The sequence below is a fragment of the Macaca thibetana genome, chromosome 1 (assembly GCF_024542745.1).
Source record: "Macaca thibetana thibetana isolate TM-01 chromosome 1, ASM2454274v1, whole genome shotgun sequence".
NCBI lineage: Eukaryota > Metazoa > Chordata > Mammalia > Primates > Cercopithecidae > Macaca > Macaca thibetana.
The window spans coordinates 136,574,614-136,590,251 of NC_065578.1; the positions used below are offsets into that span (position 1 = coordinate 136,574,614).

Sequence of the window (15,638 nt, forward strand, 5' to 3'; positions counted from 1 at the left end):
ACACTGTCGGGAAAGCCTCAAGGCGGAGTCCCCTAATCTAGAGCATGCCTTTGGCCAGGGACATGGGGACAAGGGATCGCGAGGCGCCTAACACCTAGTCGGCCTTCAGTGCGTTGTGATTTAAATGATTTTGTTTGGGGTGAGCGCAGTGGCTCCCACCTGTATTCCCAGCACTTTGGGAAGCCAAGGTGGGAGAATTGTTTGTGCCCAGGAGTTCAAAACCAGCCTGGGCAATGTAGCGAGACCCCCCCAGCTCTATTTGGTTTAAAAATTTTTTCACTTAAAAAAAAAAATGAGTGAATTTGTTTCAAGTGTCAGAGAAAAAGCAATTCTGGGATCGGATCGATAATAGAGGAAACAGATTTTCAAACACCAGGCCAGGTCTCCGCAAGACTGGTTAAAAATGGGACACTTCCCTACACACACGCACCAAAAGCAGAAAGAAATGCGCCTGTTGCAGGCATGTTGGGAAGCGTTCACCATCCCCTGAACTATGCTGGAGGAAACCTGGGCCTTTTGTGAACCTGACGTGGTGATTAAAGAGCCAGTGAGGACACAGCGCCGTCTGGCGTTAATGGGGCAGCTGGTAGAAGCAACAGCCGGCAGCTTGAGATCCTGTATTGAATTCGATTTTCTGAATAAGGCTGCCTTTGCCTCCGCACCTGGGAAAAGTAAACGGATGAAAGTTACCGCCTCTAACGTTAGGGAGGGGTTCAAGGCTTCAGAATTATCCAGACAACCAGCATATCGTCTGAATAATTGGAAGGGTGCAATATCCTCCCTTCAGGAATAATAGTGATTGACTCTATTATTATAAGCAACCCAGGGTCTCAGAAGAGCCTAAAAGAACAAGGGTTATTGTATAAGTCTCTGAATAAAATAATTTTAAAAGCAAATGACCAGGGGTTAGTGATGATACTGGTGGACACACACATGCATGTGTACACAGACACAGACACATACACACACACACAAGAGTCATTAGCTTAGGTTTGGCAGTCAGAAGAACAGGGTTAAATTTTTAGTCTTTGTTCAGCCACTAATTACCTGTATGGCTTAGAAGAACTCGCTTAGCCTTTTCCGGCCTGGAGTTACTGTGTTTATTAAAATCAAAGCAAGATTCCATTTAATACACACTTATTGAAGGCCTAGTAAGACTCAGATTCCAGGGAGAGAGAAATGAGTAAAATCCAGGCTCTGCCTTCAAGAATCTAAGAAATGAGCCGAGAGATACTAACAACTACAAAGACAGACTTACAGAGACAGTGAGGAATGTTGCAGCTGGGATGTGTCGGAGGTGCTGCGACAACATGGACCTATCTGTGAAGCCAGCTAGCGTGGGGGAGGCCTCAGGGAGGTGTCCCAAAGAAGGCGATACTCAAAGGGACTTGAGCAATGACTACAGTTAGCTATTTGCAGATTTGTTTTATTTTCAACAAACACTTATTTATCCAAGCACTCTCTGCCAGGCATCATTCTAAACCCTTTACACATTTTAACTCTTTTAATCCTTACCATAACTGTACAAAGTATTATTTATTACTCCATTTTACAGATGGGGAAATTGAAGCACAGAGAAGTTAAACAGGCTGCTACCCACTAATCCGTGGTAGAGCTGGCAGCTGAATGCAGGCAATCTGGCTCCAGAATCAATTCTATATAACCATTATTTTATTCAGAGACCTAGAAAATAACCCACATTCTGTGAATATTCTTTTGCAGAGCACTTGAACTGTCTTAGGGCCAGTCAATCATTCCTCCTGAAGAAAAAGGATTTCAGGGAAGTCAGTGGATTTGCATCCCCCAGTTTTCCAGATGATTTGCTGAATATCTTGGATGTCAGGAAGACATCCAGGCAGAGCAACAAAATGTACAAAGGCATGGGAGCCCAGGCAAGTAGGGATGATTCCAGGAATTGCAGTGTGGCTGGCACTAGGGCTTGTGTGGGCAGAGACAGAGATGGATCTGGTGGGGTGGCCAGGCATCTAGTACTGAATGGCAAAGGAATTTGGACTTCATCTCGGTGGTGGTGATGCAGAATCACTAGAACATTTTAAGCAGGGTTGTGGCATAAGTGTTTCAGTTACTATCACTGTGTCACAAATTACCCCCAAGTTTAGCAGCTTAACACAACCATTTTTTTCTGATCACAAATTCTGGGGTCAGGAGCTTGGACAGAGCACATTGAGATAATTCTTCTTTGCTCCTTGTATCTGGAGCCTCAGCTCGGGAGACTGGAATGGCTGACAGTTGGAACAGCTGGGGCTAGAGGACCCACTTCTGAGAAGATTCTCAGGAATATCAGCCTGCCTGGACTGGGGTAACTTGAAAGCTGGATCAACTAGGATGGGTCAGCAAAGCACCTACGCATGGCCTCCCCATGTGACTTGGACTTTTCACAATATGACAGCTGGCTTCTGAGAGGGAACTTCCTGAGAGGAGGCCCTCAGAAAATGAACATTGCAGGACCGGTGGAAGCTGCGTGGACTTTTCTGCCCTAACTTTGGAAGTCACACAGTGTCACTTCTGCAGGGCTTTACTGGTCAATGCAGTCACAAGCCTGCTCAGATTTCATGGTAGACACCCCGCCTCTCAATGGAGGGGTGTCAAATACTTGGGCCTAGGCTTTTAAACCACCACCATTATGAGATATATTTGTTCACAGTGTGGAAGATGGGCTGGAGGGGATAAAATCAGATCACATGCTTATGTAGAGGCTGAGGGGGAGGAGGACTCTTCCTGACTGAAAAGGACTAAGAATGGGGGAGGGACAGTTCCCAAATGAAAACTGGGTAGTATAGCAGACAAGGAGGAAATGAGTTTGAAGGGTCTGAACACATCCGAGAGGTAGCGGGCACTCATTGATTAAATGGCCAGCATAGATAATTGTCTTGATAAAAGTTGGATATTGAGTCAAATTGAGAATCAAGAAAGCAATTGGGGCTGCAGATTTGGGAGCCATCAGCATACGAATGGTAGTTATAGGAGTTCAAGACCAGCCTGGGCAACATGGCAAAACTCCATCTGTACGAAAAATACAAAAATTAGCTTGGCATGGTGGTGCACACTTCTAGTCTCAGCTACTCAGGAGGCTGAGGTGGGAGGATCACCTGAACCTGGGGAGGTTGAGGCTGCAGTGAGCCGTGTCACACCACTGCACTTCAGCCTAGGTGACAGAGTACGACTCTGTCTCAAAATAAAAAGTTATAGAATTTCTGTAATTAAGCAGAAAGGAAGAAGGAGGGAAACAAAGTTTACATGGAGAAACATTAACAGTGTTTCATGGAAGCCAAAACAGGAAGATTTTAAGAAGGATGCAGTCAGCAGTGTCAAATTCACTGAAGGGTAAAGTAAAATCCCAAAAGTGCCCTTAAGATGTGGCAGTTAGGAGATTTAACTATCTGGGATCCCAGCTAAAATGTCTCACATGCTATGTATCTATTTTCAAGGAATGTGTCCATTTCATGGAAGTTATGGAATTTGTTGGCATAAAACTTTTCCTACTTTCCTCTTATCTTTTTAATGTCTGTCAAAGCTGTAATGATGTCTCCTCTTTCATTTCTGATATTGTTCATTTGTACATTCCTTTTTTCCTCACTGCTCTTGCAAGAGGTTTATACAGCATCTACTTGACGTTGTGATTGCAGCTGATGTTTGTAGGAAAGTTGAAGATCTAAGGTATTTCAGGGAAGAAGAGGCTTCCAAATAAAAGTTAAAGCCTTAAATGATCATCTCAAAAACACAGACACAAACGCAACAGGGAAAACAGACCAAACAGTTCATTACACGAGCCAAATAATACATCTGGGCCAAGCATTGGGTCATGAAGATAAAAATATATTTCTTAGCCTTGTTCTGCCATCAGATGAATAAAGTACATCAAGTTTTGGACTTTTTTTAGCTAAAATAAAAATTTGCTGAAGTCAACTTCCAAACTGCATGAGGAATTCATATTCCAACCAGGTGCCTCCTTTTTCGCAAAGATTGGTATCATAGCATCAGCTATGGAAAGACAAACTTTGTTTGAAGCTCTGAGCTTTTGAAAAAGTTTTTTTAACCTCTGAGCTTCAGTCTTCAAAATTGCAAATAATACCTAGCTCATTTGTGTATAAGAAGATTAAGTGAGATAATATGTATAAGGCACTCAATAAGTAAATGGCAACTGAATCAGAAGCTTTTTCATGCCAAGTGATGGAACACAACTCAAATTTAGTTTATGGGGAAAAAAGTATGGATGTAATGGCTTTTTAATGTATCAGCTTGGCTAGGCTCAACTCTAGCCCACAGATTTCTCTTTCTAGTTAGTTTCCATTTGTGTTGGACCAATGGGAATATTCTTGCTCAAGAGTTGGAAGACAGAAAGGAGGCAGCAGCCATTTTATAATACTCACACACCTTCCCTGAGGCATCTAATCAAATGCAAATCTGGGTGTTTCAGTGAAGGAATTCTGCAGATGTGATTTAAAGCTCCCAGTCAGGTTGGGTGAGGTGGCTCACATCTGTAATCCTAGTACTTTGGGAGGCTGAAGGGGGTGGATTGCTTGAGCTCATGAGTTCGAGACCAGCCTGGGCAACATGGCAAAATCCCATCTCTTCAAAAAATACAAAAAATTAGCTGGGTGTGGTGGCATGTGCCTGTAGTCCCAGTTACTTGGGAGGTTGAAGTGAGAGGGTGGTTTGAGCTCAGGAGGCAGAGGTTGCAGTGAGCTGAGATCACGCCACTGCTCTCCATCCTGGGCGATAGAGCCAGACCTTGTCTCAAAACAATGAATAAATAAAACAAAGTTCCCAATCAGTTGACTTTAAGTTAATCAATGGAACCTGGGCAACATGGCAAGACCTGATCTCTACCCAAAAAAAAAAAAAAATTTTTTTTTTATTAGCTGAGTGTGGTAGCACATGCCTGTAGTCTTAGCTACTCAGGAGGCTGAGGCAAGAGGATCACTTGAGTTCAGGAAATGGAGGCTGCAATGAGCCATGATTGTGGCACTGCACTCCAGCCTGGGCAACAGAGCATGATCCTGTCTCAAAAAGAAAAAAAAGACTCCGTCTCAAAAAAAAAAAAAAAAAAGTTAATTAATGGGAGATTATCATGGGTGGGCCTGACTTAAGCTCCTTAAAAATGGGCCTTCTCCGAGGGAGATCCTCCAAGTAGCTGCTGGGTCAACAATTGCTCTCCTTTCTCCTTAGAACTTTTTTCCTGACTGCAGCTGAAGGACATCATCAAGCTTCAGCTCTTGCCACGGGCTTCCAGCCTACTTGTGACCTTCCCTTGTGGCTGCCTGCTGTAGTGGAAAAGTTAAATATTAAATTTGAACTCAATTGAACGTGGACACAAACAATGGTCACTAAGCCCCAGAACAGATTGCATGAGCCTCTTGAGGCATTCATTCATCTAGCAATGTTTTGGAGAAACCTGCTCCTATACATTAGTTATTGAAAAATAACAGACAATCGCAAAAACAAGTTGACCTCTTTGTGTTCCTTGAGCCCAGTCACAAAGGGCCCTCACGATTGGGCCTCATGCCAAACAACTCGTTACAAAAGAGTTAGGGTCCCAGGCGGCACTGAAGCTCCGTGAGACCTCTCCTCGTCTGTGCACGGACCGGTGGCCCACTCTGGAGCCCAGGCTGTTGCTTCCCGGTCTAGTGATCCTTCCTCCATAGTCTGGTGAGTGTAAAATATACACACATACACACACACACACACACACACACACACATACATATCTTTTCCCTTCTCCCCTTTCCGCTGCAATTTGCATTTTATATCATTTGCTTGTTATATCTGTATTGCTATATACGTGGGATAAATGTTGCTTACCCTCAAAAGGTATTGTGTGTCTTTTCTTTTCCCCTAGTGCGTTTCCTGCGCAGAACATTTTTTGGCATCACAAACAGGATTCGAAAACAAAAGTATGCCACTTTTCGGCTGCAAGGACAGAGATGGAAGCTTGGGGACTTCCCATATCCCAGGATGGGAACTCCCCCAGTTTTCCCCCATGGCAATTGCATGGTCCAGGGGAACTGGCCTTTGTGAGAACTGGGAATCTAAATTAGTGCAATTTGAACCTTTGGCTGTGCGTGAAGTGCTGCAGGGGATTCCAGTCGGCAAAAGAGATGCCAAGGAGATCTGGCGTGGATGATGCTTGCTTACTGCTTATAAGTTAATGTGTCAAGATAGGGATTGGTTGCTACGGGAAAAAAGTTAGCTGGAAAAGGAAGATGCTGACTTAATTTCTAGACTGGTTTTGGCCCAATGCCAGGCCTATGTCCTGACTGATCAAGCCCAAAGCTACCAGGCTATTGCTGACAAAACAGCTATCTGGGTGGCCCGGTACAAGTATAAGAACAGGCAAGGCAAAGTGGATAGGCCGAAAGAATAGGTAGCTCTTGCTCGAGCAGGCCCTGAGTGGGACCCAGACACATGGGATGGAGATGTACGGGATGATGATGAAGAAGGGACCACTTACTCCCTTGGTGAATAAAGGGAAACTGCTGAGGCCAGACTCCGGAGGCGGCCATGGGCCGTACAGCAGGGGCAGGAGGGACAGATGGTCCGGAGAGATGCTGTAGAAGACTTTACCCAGCAGGAAATAACAGACATTTTACAAACCTTTGGATAAAAGGGAGGGGAAAGTGTAATTACTTGGTTGGTTCAAATCAATGAACAGGGTGCCAATGGCATTAGAGTGGACTCAGGGAATGTTCTAAAGTTTGTTACCGTCTCGTGGGTACCCAAAATTCACTGGCTCTTTGAAACTGGGCTACTGGACCCCACCCTACTAATGATGAAGGAAATGTTTTAGATGAAATATCTTTGTAGGAACTGGCCATCAATGCGACCAGACAGAAATATTCCACAGAGGATGCCTGGCCAGATGAGGGAAAGCCCTGGCATTCACTGATATGCAGTTAAAGGAGAAGGCCATGAAAACAGCTGTGGTGCTGGGAATGGCTGGTAACATAGAGACAACACCCGTAAGTCCTAAAATCCGCAATAAGATTTTAAAGATTGCTCCACCTGCTTATAGAATGGTGTTAACATCTTTATTATTTTTCCCATACTGATACTCCCACACGGGAGGTACTGGAACAACTAGGTCAGCTACAGGACTTGGGCGATTGGATGCCCTCGGGGGAAGAGAGGATTTTAATTCAGGGTGAAACTGAAGAACTAGTCAGCCGGTGTTTGGAGCAGGTAAAAACCCAGCTCCTATCTCAAGGATGGGAAATTAACTCTAGTAAGATTCAAGGACCTGAACCAACTTTAAAGTTCCTTGGCATCCTATGGAACGCAGAGAAATAGTCCATTTTACCAAAGGCTAAGGCTAAAATACTAGGATTTGCAACCCCTACCACTAAAAAAGAGGCCCAGAAATTTACTGGCTTGTTTGGATTCTGGAGATATCATATTCCCCACTTGGGTAACATTTTGCAACCTCTGCATGCAGTCACTAGAAAATGCTATGACTTTCACTGGGGAGAGGAAGAGAACATGGCTTTTGAACATGCTAAACAAGTGGTACAACTGGCCCTGGATCTATGGCCCATACAGGATGGGCCAGTAGAACTGCAAGTAACTGTCCTAGATCAACATGCTATTTGAACTCTTTGGCAGAAAGAGGGTACCTTTGGGGTTTTGGACTTGGAAACTGCCAGAGGCCGGCATGAGATGGAGTCTCGCTCTGTCACTCAGGCTAGAATGCAGTGGTGAGATCTCAGTTCACTGCAAGCTCCACCTCCCAGGTTCATGCCATTCTCCCGCCTCAGCCTCCTTAGTAAATGGGACTACAGGCGCCCGCCACCACACCCGGCTAATTTTGTTTTTGTATTTTTAGTAGAGACGGGGTTTCACCGTGTTAGCCAGGATGGTCTCATGTGTTACCCAGGATGCTGGGTTTCACCGTGTTAGTCGTGGTTTCACCGTGTTAGCCAGGATGCTGGGATTGCAGGCGTGAGCCACCGCGCCTGGCCTATACCCCTTTCAAGAAGCAATTGTTAGTTTGCTGTTGAGCTTTGCTGGAAACAGAGTGCCCCTGCTTCAGCCATGATGTCATTATGAGGCCCGAAATTCCTATTATGACTTGGGTCATGAGCTCCCCAAAACTCACCAAATAGGGCACACCCAAGAAGGTTGCATCATCAAATGGAAATGGTACATACAAGGTAAGGCTAAGCCGGGGCCAAAGAGGGTATCATTTTTACATGAAGATGTACAAAAGGACACCACCAAGTAAGTCCTGCAGATAGGGAAAGAGCGCATCCCACCCCCCCACCACAATGGGGCAAATCCTTTAAAGAACTAAACCCAGAGAATCAGAAACACATTTGGCTTACTGAAGGATCCACCAAATACATTGGTGGGACCTGATGTTGGAAGGCTGTGGTTCATAATCCTGTTAAAAACATACACATTTCTGTTGAAGGAAGGGGTGGGAGTAGCCAGCTGACTGAACTGGTGGCCGTCCTCTGAGCTATTCAGGATTTGTCATTTGTATACCGACTCTTGGTCAGCAGCAAATGGTCTCACTGCTTGGATGCCCCAGTGGCAACAAAACAAATGGTTAATTGGGAATAAAGAGATTTGGGGAAAATAATACTGGGAAGATATCTGAATCCTGGTGCACACTACCATTATCACCATTTTCCATGTTGATACTCATGTGTCTCTGCTTTCTCTTGACAGACTAATCAGACCAACAAGCTAAAATTTCCACTATTACTGCAGACTCAGGCCCGGAAGAACCGGACTGGGCTGCGCTCACGCAATGGGTGCATCTCCAGTGAGGACATTTAGGCATCCAAGGAACCATGGCTTGGAGAGAGCAAAGAGGGATATCATTACCCCAGGATGTTGTTCGCACAACTCTATCCCAATGCACTACATGCCAACAGTTTAAAAACTAAGCCAGTTCCTCAGAGGGTTATGGGGCGCATTCATAGGGGAAAAATGCCAGGACAAATTTGGCAAATGGACTATACTTGTCCTTTGCCATTTCTAAAGGGTGCCAATATACGTGTACTTCTGTAGACACCTACTCAGGGTTCCTAGTAGCCTGCGCTTATGCTAATACTAACCAAACTAACACTATTACAACCTTAAACATCCTAATTCTATATTATGGTGTGCCCATACAAATTCAAATGGACGGTGGCTCCCATTTCAAAGGTAAGGCTATACAAACCTTTGCAGACCAACATGGCGTATAATGGATTTTCCACATCCCGTACCACCCACAGGCAGCTGGCCTAATCGAAAGAATGAATGGGTTATTAAAAAAACAGCTAAAGGTGTTAGGGCAAGGTAAGTTAGAAAAATGGAAGGATCACCTGTTTGACATACTACAAATATTAAATAATCAGTCATTAACAACATTGGAAACCCCATTGAATCGAATGCTTACCCCACATTTACAAATTGCTAAGTGTGCGGATGTACTCCAACCTCTCTCGCTAAAATGCTGGAAAATCCACCCAGAGGCTATACTCCCGTGGAGGAGGACAAGAGGAGCTGCCAGTTTGGACTTATATAGTTTAAAGCCTGGGATAATTCCCCCCAAAGTACAGACAGAGTAGCCACCAGCTTAGGAGTTATTATAGGTATTATATCTTGCAAACATTATGGGTGGATTACATTCCAATCAGGTCTTGCAATGTGGGGTATTACCGTACACAGTGGTATAACTGACAGTGATTACCAGGGAGAGTTAGGTCATTTTATACAATACCACTCCAGATTCTTTTGCTATGGAGCTGCAGATACCGGTTGCTCAATTATTAGTGGTACCTTGTCAGTGATTAACCCTGTAGGAAATCTCTGCCCCAACAGAGGCTACATACAGAACCAGGGTATTCAGATCCGCTGGTACACGTGGCTTAAATCCTGGAGCCAAAATATGGGTACAGCGTCCATCAGATCCTGCCCCTAAGACTGGTGACCTTGTAGCTATGGGAGCAGAAAATGAAGGCACAGTACGATTTCCTAAATATGAAAAAACAATATCATGTTCCCCTCCACTTTTGTTATTACAGGGAATGAACCTTTCTACTCATGGTCACCACCTGTGTCTTTGTGTCTGAGGCCGAGAATGAATTTCCCACCTGGGTAGCCACTGCTGCAGAAGAGGTCAGCTGCAGTCGGTGTTGGCTATGTGTCGAGTTGCCAGAGGCTGCAGCGAATGGATTACCTTAGAATATTATCTCTGCTAATATTTCCAAGTGACTATGTCACTACCAATGGGGTTGGGAGAACAGCACTTGTAGTACAACCTGAACTTCTTTTAACCAAACCAAACAGTCTATTCTTGCCCAAGTGCAACAAAAGGCGACATCCACCCTTCCAATGAGTCAAAAACCTTTGTATCCTACCTGATATGCCTGGAACGGAATATACTGGGAACTTGTCATACTGGTAGCTGGACTCCATACGGCCCCCCCTTTGCTGGGAGGCCTTAAATGGCTTCCCCAATGCCACTCTGGGGTTTCTCCCACCAGACAGTTATCAGCACATACTTCAAATCAATAACAGTGTCCCCAAAGAAACACAGCACCTTTGTTACTTAAATTACACATTACAGCAATACGATTGCGGTAGAACTCTTCCCCTTCCCTGGGGGGCCCTCTGGGTATGTGAGTCCTATGGGTGGTGATACCTGCCCCCGAATTGAACAGGGAGATGCACTTGGGGGATGGCCATTAATTCCATTCACTATCTGGGATAATATTCCCCTCCCCAGTAATCTAGTGGCTTACAAATATTGCTGGTTACAAATGCGCCGGACTCCCTGGCAGTGGTACCATATCACTGCTGGTACCACTTCGACAACAAATTAAAATATTAAGCTTCCATGTAGAAAAAGCTCTTAATGATAGTAGCACTGGACTTATGCTGTTATCAGATGAATTGGCTCAGGTGCGTACTGTTGTGTTGCAAAATCAAATGGCATCAGACATGCTTACAGCAGCCCAAGGAAGGGTTTGCGCCTTACTGCATGCCGAATGTTGTGTGTATATCCCTGACGATTCTCACAATATTATTCTCCTTGCCCAAGACATGCAAAAACAAAGCAGTTAGAATCTAACCATGGGGACCTCATTGTGAATTGGCTGTCCAACTAGCATTGGCATTGGCCATGGTGGGTATGGTTTTTATTAATTGTGCTTTTAATTATCCTGTGCTTACCCTGTATCTGTAATCTATATCAACTACGCCTTCCCCATGTATCTTTACACGTTTTATCCTACAACTGAGTATCGAATTGAGGCCGAATGTGGAGGAAAAGTTAAATATTAAATTTGAACTCAATTGAACATGGACATAGACAATGGTCACCGAGTCCCGGAACAGGTTGCATGAGCCCCTTGAGGTATATTCATCCAGCAATGTTTCGGAGAAATCTGCCCCTGTACGTTAGTTAGTGAAAAACAACAATCACAAAAACAAGTTGACCTTTTTGTGTTCCTTGAGCCCAGTCTCGAAGGGCCCTCATGACTGGGCCTCATGCCAAACAACTCGTTACAAAAGAGCTAGGGTCCCAGGCGGCGCTGAAGCTCCGTGTGACCTCTCCTCGTCTGTGCACGGACCAGTGGCTGACTCTGGAGCCCAGGCTGTTGCTTCCCATTCTGGAGATGCTTCCTCCATAATCTGGTGGTGTGTAAATATATATGTACATATCTTTTCCCTTCACCCCTTTCCACTGCAATTTGCTTTTTATATCATTTGCTTATTATATCTGTATTGCCATATATGTGGATAAAGGTTGTTTACCCTTAAAAGGTATTGTGTATGGGCCGGGGCGTGATGGCTTATGCCTGTAATCCCAGCACGTTGGGAGGCCAAAGTGGGTGGATCACCTGGGGTCAGGAGTTCGAGACCAGCCTGACCAACATGGTGAAACCCCCGTCTCTACTAAAATACAAAAAATTAGCGGACATGGTGGCATGTGCCTGTAGTCCCAGCTACTTGGGAGGCTGAGGCAGGAAAATCACTTGAACCTGGGAGGCCGAGGTTGCAGTGAGCTGACATCGCACCACTGAGCTCCAGCCTAGTGACAGAGTAAGACTCCGCCTAAAAAAAAATTTTTAAAAAAAGTCTCGTGTGTGCATCTTTTCTTTTCCCCTCATACATTTCCAGCACAGAACACCTGCCCTACAGACTTCAGACTTGTTTAGCCACAATTGTGCAGCTAATTCCTTATAAGTCCATCTCTCTCTCTCTCTCTCTCTCTCTCTCTCTCTCTCTCCCTCTCCTATCTACATTTTTCTACTGGTTCTGCTTCTCTGGTTGAACCCTAGCTGATACAATGGGCTTACATGGCTGGGAAGTCCATAGAAGGGCTCAAATTATGTCTATAAATATTCTAATCTCTCGATATATATCTCCATCTCCACCCTTCCCCATTTCCCCACCCCCCCATCTTTCAGCTCTCAGTTCTGCTCCCCTCTGTGCGTGGCTTCAGTCTGCAGAGACTGACTCTCTCCTTGTGGTGAGGAAGATGGCCTCTGAAAACCCCAAAATCACACCCTTCCAAACAAAGCCAGCAGAAAGAGACTTTTTTCTCACAGAGAAGTGGTTCTCATTGTTCCATCTTTGGTAATGGGTCCACCTCTTGGATCAGTCACTGTTGCCAGGGTACCATGATTGAGTACTGAGTTTGACATGGTCTGTCATGGGTGGCACTCTGTGATTGACACCCCCCATCAAACCTAAAGGAGTGGATAGAAGCACTCCCAAAGAAATAGGTGGTACTGCAACCAGAAAAGGGGGGTAGGGATGCATGCTAGACAGACAAAACTGTAATGACCAAGGTCTACTAGAAGAAGCTAGTGTGGACCTCTTGGCAATGAACCTTCTAAGTCACTGGTCTTGAACTACATGAGCCTCGTGTTTGGGCTTCCCTCTACATGCTGACTTCCAGAACCTATCTTCTGGTTGCCTTTTCTGGATGCAACATACTTGTGCAAAATGTGATCTTAAAGACAGAGCCTCAGCTTGATGTCTACTCACACCTTCACTTCCACCCAGCTGCATGACTGTGGTCAGAGCAAGTCATTTCTCTGTGTCTCTATTCTCCATTTGTTTAATATGAATTTCCACACCCACCCTTCCCACTCCAAAGGACCAGGAGTGTGGAATTAGATCATAAATTAGAATAGTGCTTTTATTTCAGCTCTTTGGATCAGGTGGTTTATTTCCTGCTTCTTCTGTGGATACAGCTTCCCCTCCTCCTTCCTAAAGTGACATTTGTCCTCCCCACTGGTTCCCTGAAGCCATAATAGTATCATGTTTGCAGAAGAACATGATGAGGGAGAAGAATGCTTCTAAAGCCAAGATTGATAAGAGAAGTGAAGGCATGCGTCCCCCCTCCTCCCATCTTCCCACTGAGAGGCTTGCTGGAGCCAGGGTGCCCTGTTAGACTTAGGGTGGGTCTCTGTTCTAATGGAAGGGACCTCTCTTCTGTAAGTCTTCTTTTTTTTTTTTTTTTATTTAAAAGAAAGGGAAAGCAACCTTGTCAGTAGAGGAATACTCAGGTCAGGCATCTGGATTTAGATGCTAGCTGTTGACAGAAGTATTTGGAAACCTTCGTGCTTCCAGGAAGTCAGAAGGGAGGGATGAAGGGCAGCAGAAACTATCCGACCTGCAGGAAGGTGAGCTTGGGCACAGCACTCCGAGTGGGAGAAGATGGGACTGAGGACCCAGAGTAAGAACAAGGGTCACTGTCAGACAACCTTATACAGCCTTTAAGGACCCAAGGAAGAATCTTTGCCACACTGAATTTAGAGTGTTGATGATCTGAGAAAAACAGGCTGAGAGGAGCTCTAGCAAGGCTGAGGAGGAGATTACTGTCTAGGGATCTAAGGAGTCCCACAGTAGACACTCAGAGCTAGCACTTTACCTTGGCAAGTCACATTTCTTATGCCAACAGTTTTATTTACATTTTTCCAAAGTGGATATGGCTTTGGCTGATGACCAGGGTACCGAGAAAAATGGGGAAGGTTGTTAAGAGAGAACACGAGAGCCAGCAGAGGCCTCTCTGGTCTAAAAGCAGCTGAACTTGGACAGACTTTCATCCTCTTAAGAACCAAGGACTCCCAGACTGTGCACTGCTGAAACGTGGGCAGAATTCTGAACCACATCTGGAAGTCAAGGGGACCCTCCCTGAGAAGTCTCTTCCCTTCAAGGAGAAGCCGCTTAAAGGGCAAGAGGGTTGTCTCCAGTGAAGAACAAGTAGTCTTTCAGTTAGTAGTTATTAACGTGTGTCTACTTAAATTTAAAGTTAGTCAACATTGATTAAAACTTAAAATTCATTTCCTCATTCACACCGGCCACCTTTCAGATGTTCAGTGTCCACATGTAGAGGCCAGTGGCTGCCATACTGGACAATGTAAATAGAGAATATTTTCATCATCTCAGTAAGTTTGATTGGACAGCTCTGAGTTAGAATCAAGGTGGGGATGCATATTAAAAAGATGCAACATCAAAGTGGCTTAAATAAGATAATGGTTGATTTTTTTTTTCCTAAAATTTTAGGTCAGTAAAGTGGCTTAATTCCCCAGAGTCATTAGGACTGCCTATGCCCCTGTGGTGGCTACAGAGTCACAGACCCAGGATCCTTTTATCTCAACACTCTGACATTCCTAGGATGCCAGAAAGAGTTGTCTGCATGGCTCAAGATGGCGCACCAGCCAGCGGGAAGAGTGAAGGAGAGAGTGCATCTTTTCCTTTCAAAGGCATCCCCTAGACCTGCCCTGCATAGATCTCTTCCACTTATATCTACTGGCCTCATCTAACTACAAAAGAGGCTAGGAAACTTTATTCTAAATTAAAAGTTAAATAAACAATCTAAATGACACTTTGGGAGCCTGAGGCAGGAGGATTGCTTGAGCCTAGGAATTCTAGACCTGCCTGAGCAAGATAATAAGATCCTGTTTCTACAAAAAAAAAAAAAAAAAAAAAAAAAAAAAAAAGTCACAACATTAGCCAGGCATGGTGGCACATAGCTGTAGTCTCAGCTACTCAGGAGGCTGAGGCAGGAGGATCACTTGAGCCCGGGAGGTTAAGGCTGCAGTGAGCCAAGATCACACAACTACACTCCAGCCTGGGTGACGGAGTGAGACCCTCTCTCAAAGAAAAAAAATCTAAATCAAGTATTTAAAGCTCATTACTATGGAGGAAGGGGAGAATGGATAGGGAGGGCATGTAGCAGTTTCTTCCATGGTAGTTATATATATAATATGTGAATCCGTTTCTGCCAGTGTTCTCTTTTTTGTCATCTTTCTTTTTTCTGTCTCTCCTATTTCCTCCCTCTTCCTTTTATCCCACTGACCCCTGCACACCCCAGGTATCAGGAAACATGCCCAGTTCTTTCACATGCACAATCTCATTTTATCTTCACAAGCACCCTATGAGGTAGGTATTAATCACACCCATTTTACAGATAAAGACACTGAGGCTCAGAAAAGTTAAATAATGAGCCCTGCCTAGTTCCTAAGAATTGCTGGAAAGATTGGTCCCAAAGGCTTTCTTCCCACATTCACTCAGTTCCCCTTGCTTCTTCCCCTCTGCTTGTCTCAGGTCCATCTCTTCTCTTTGAATTCTCTCCCCTACCTCTCTCTCTGCTCACCTCCTAACTCCCT

The 15,638-nt window shown here is 44.8% G+C and overlaps 1 protein-coding gene across 1 annotated transcript in view; it reads right to left on the reverse strand.

Moving 5' to 3' along the window:
- COQ8A (coenzyme Q8A) overlaps positions 1-15,638 on the reverse strand; it is a 685,974-nt gene that overhangs the window by 434,724 nt on the left and 235,612 nt on the right. The window lies entirely within an intron of this gene.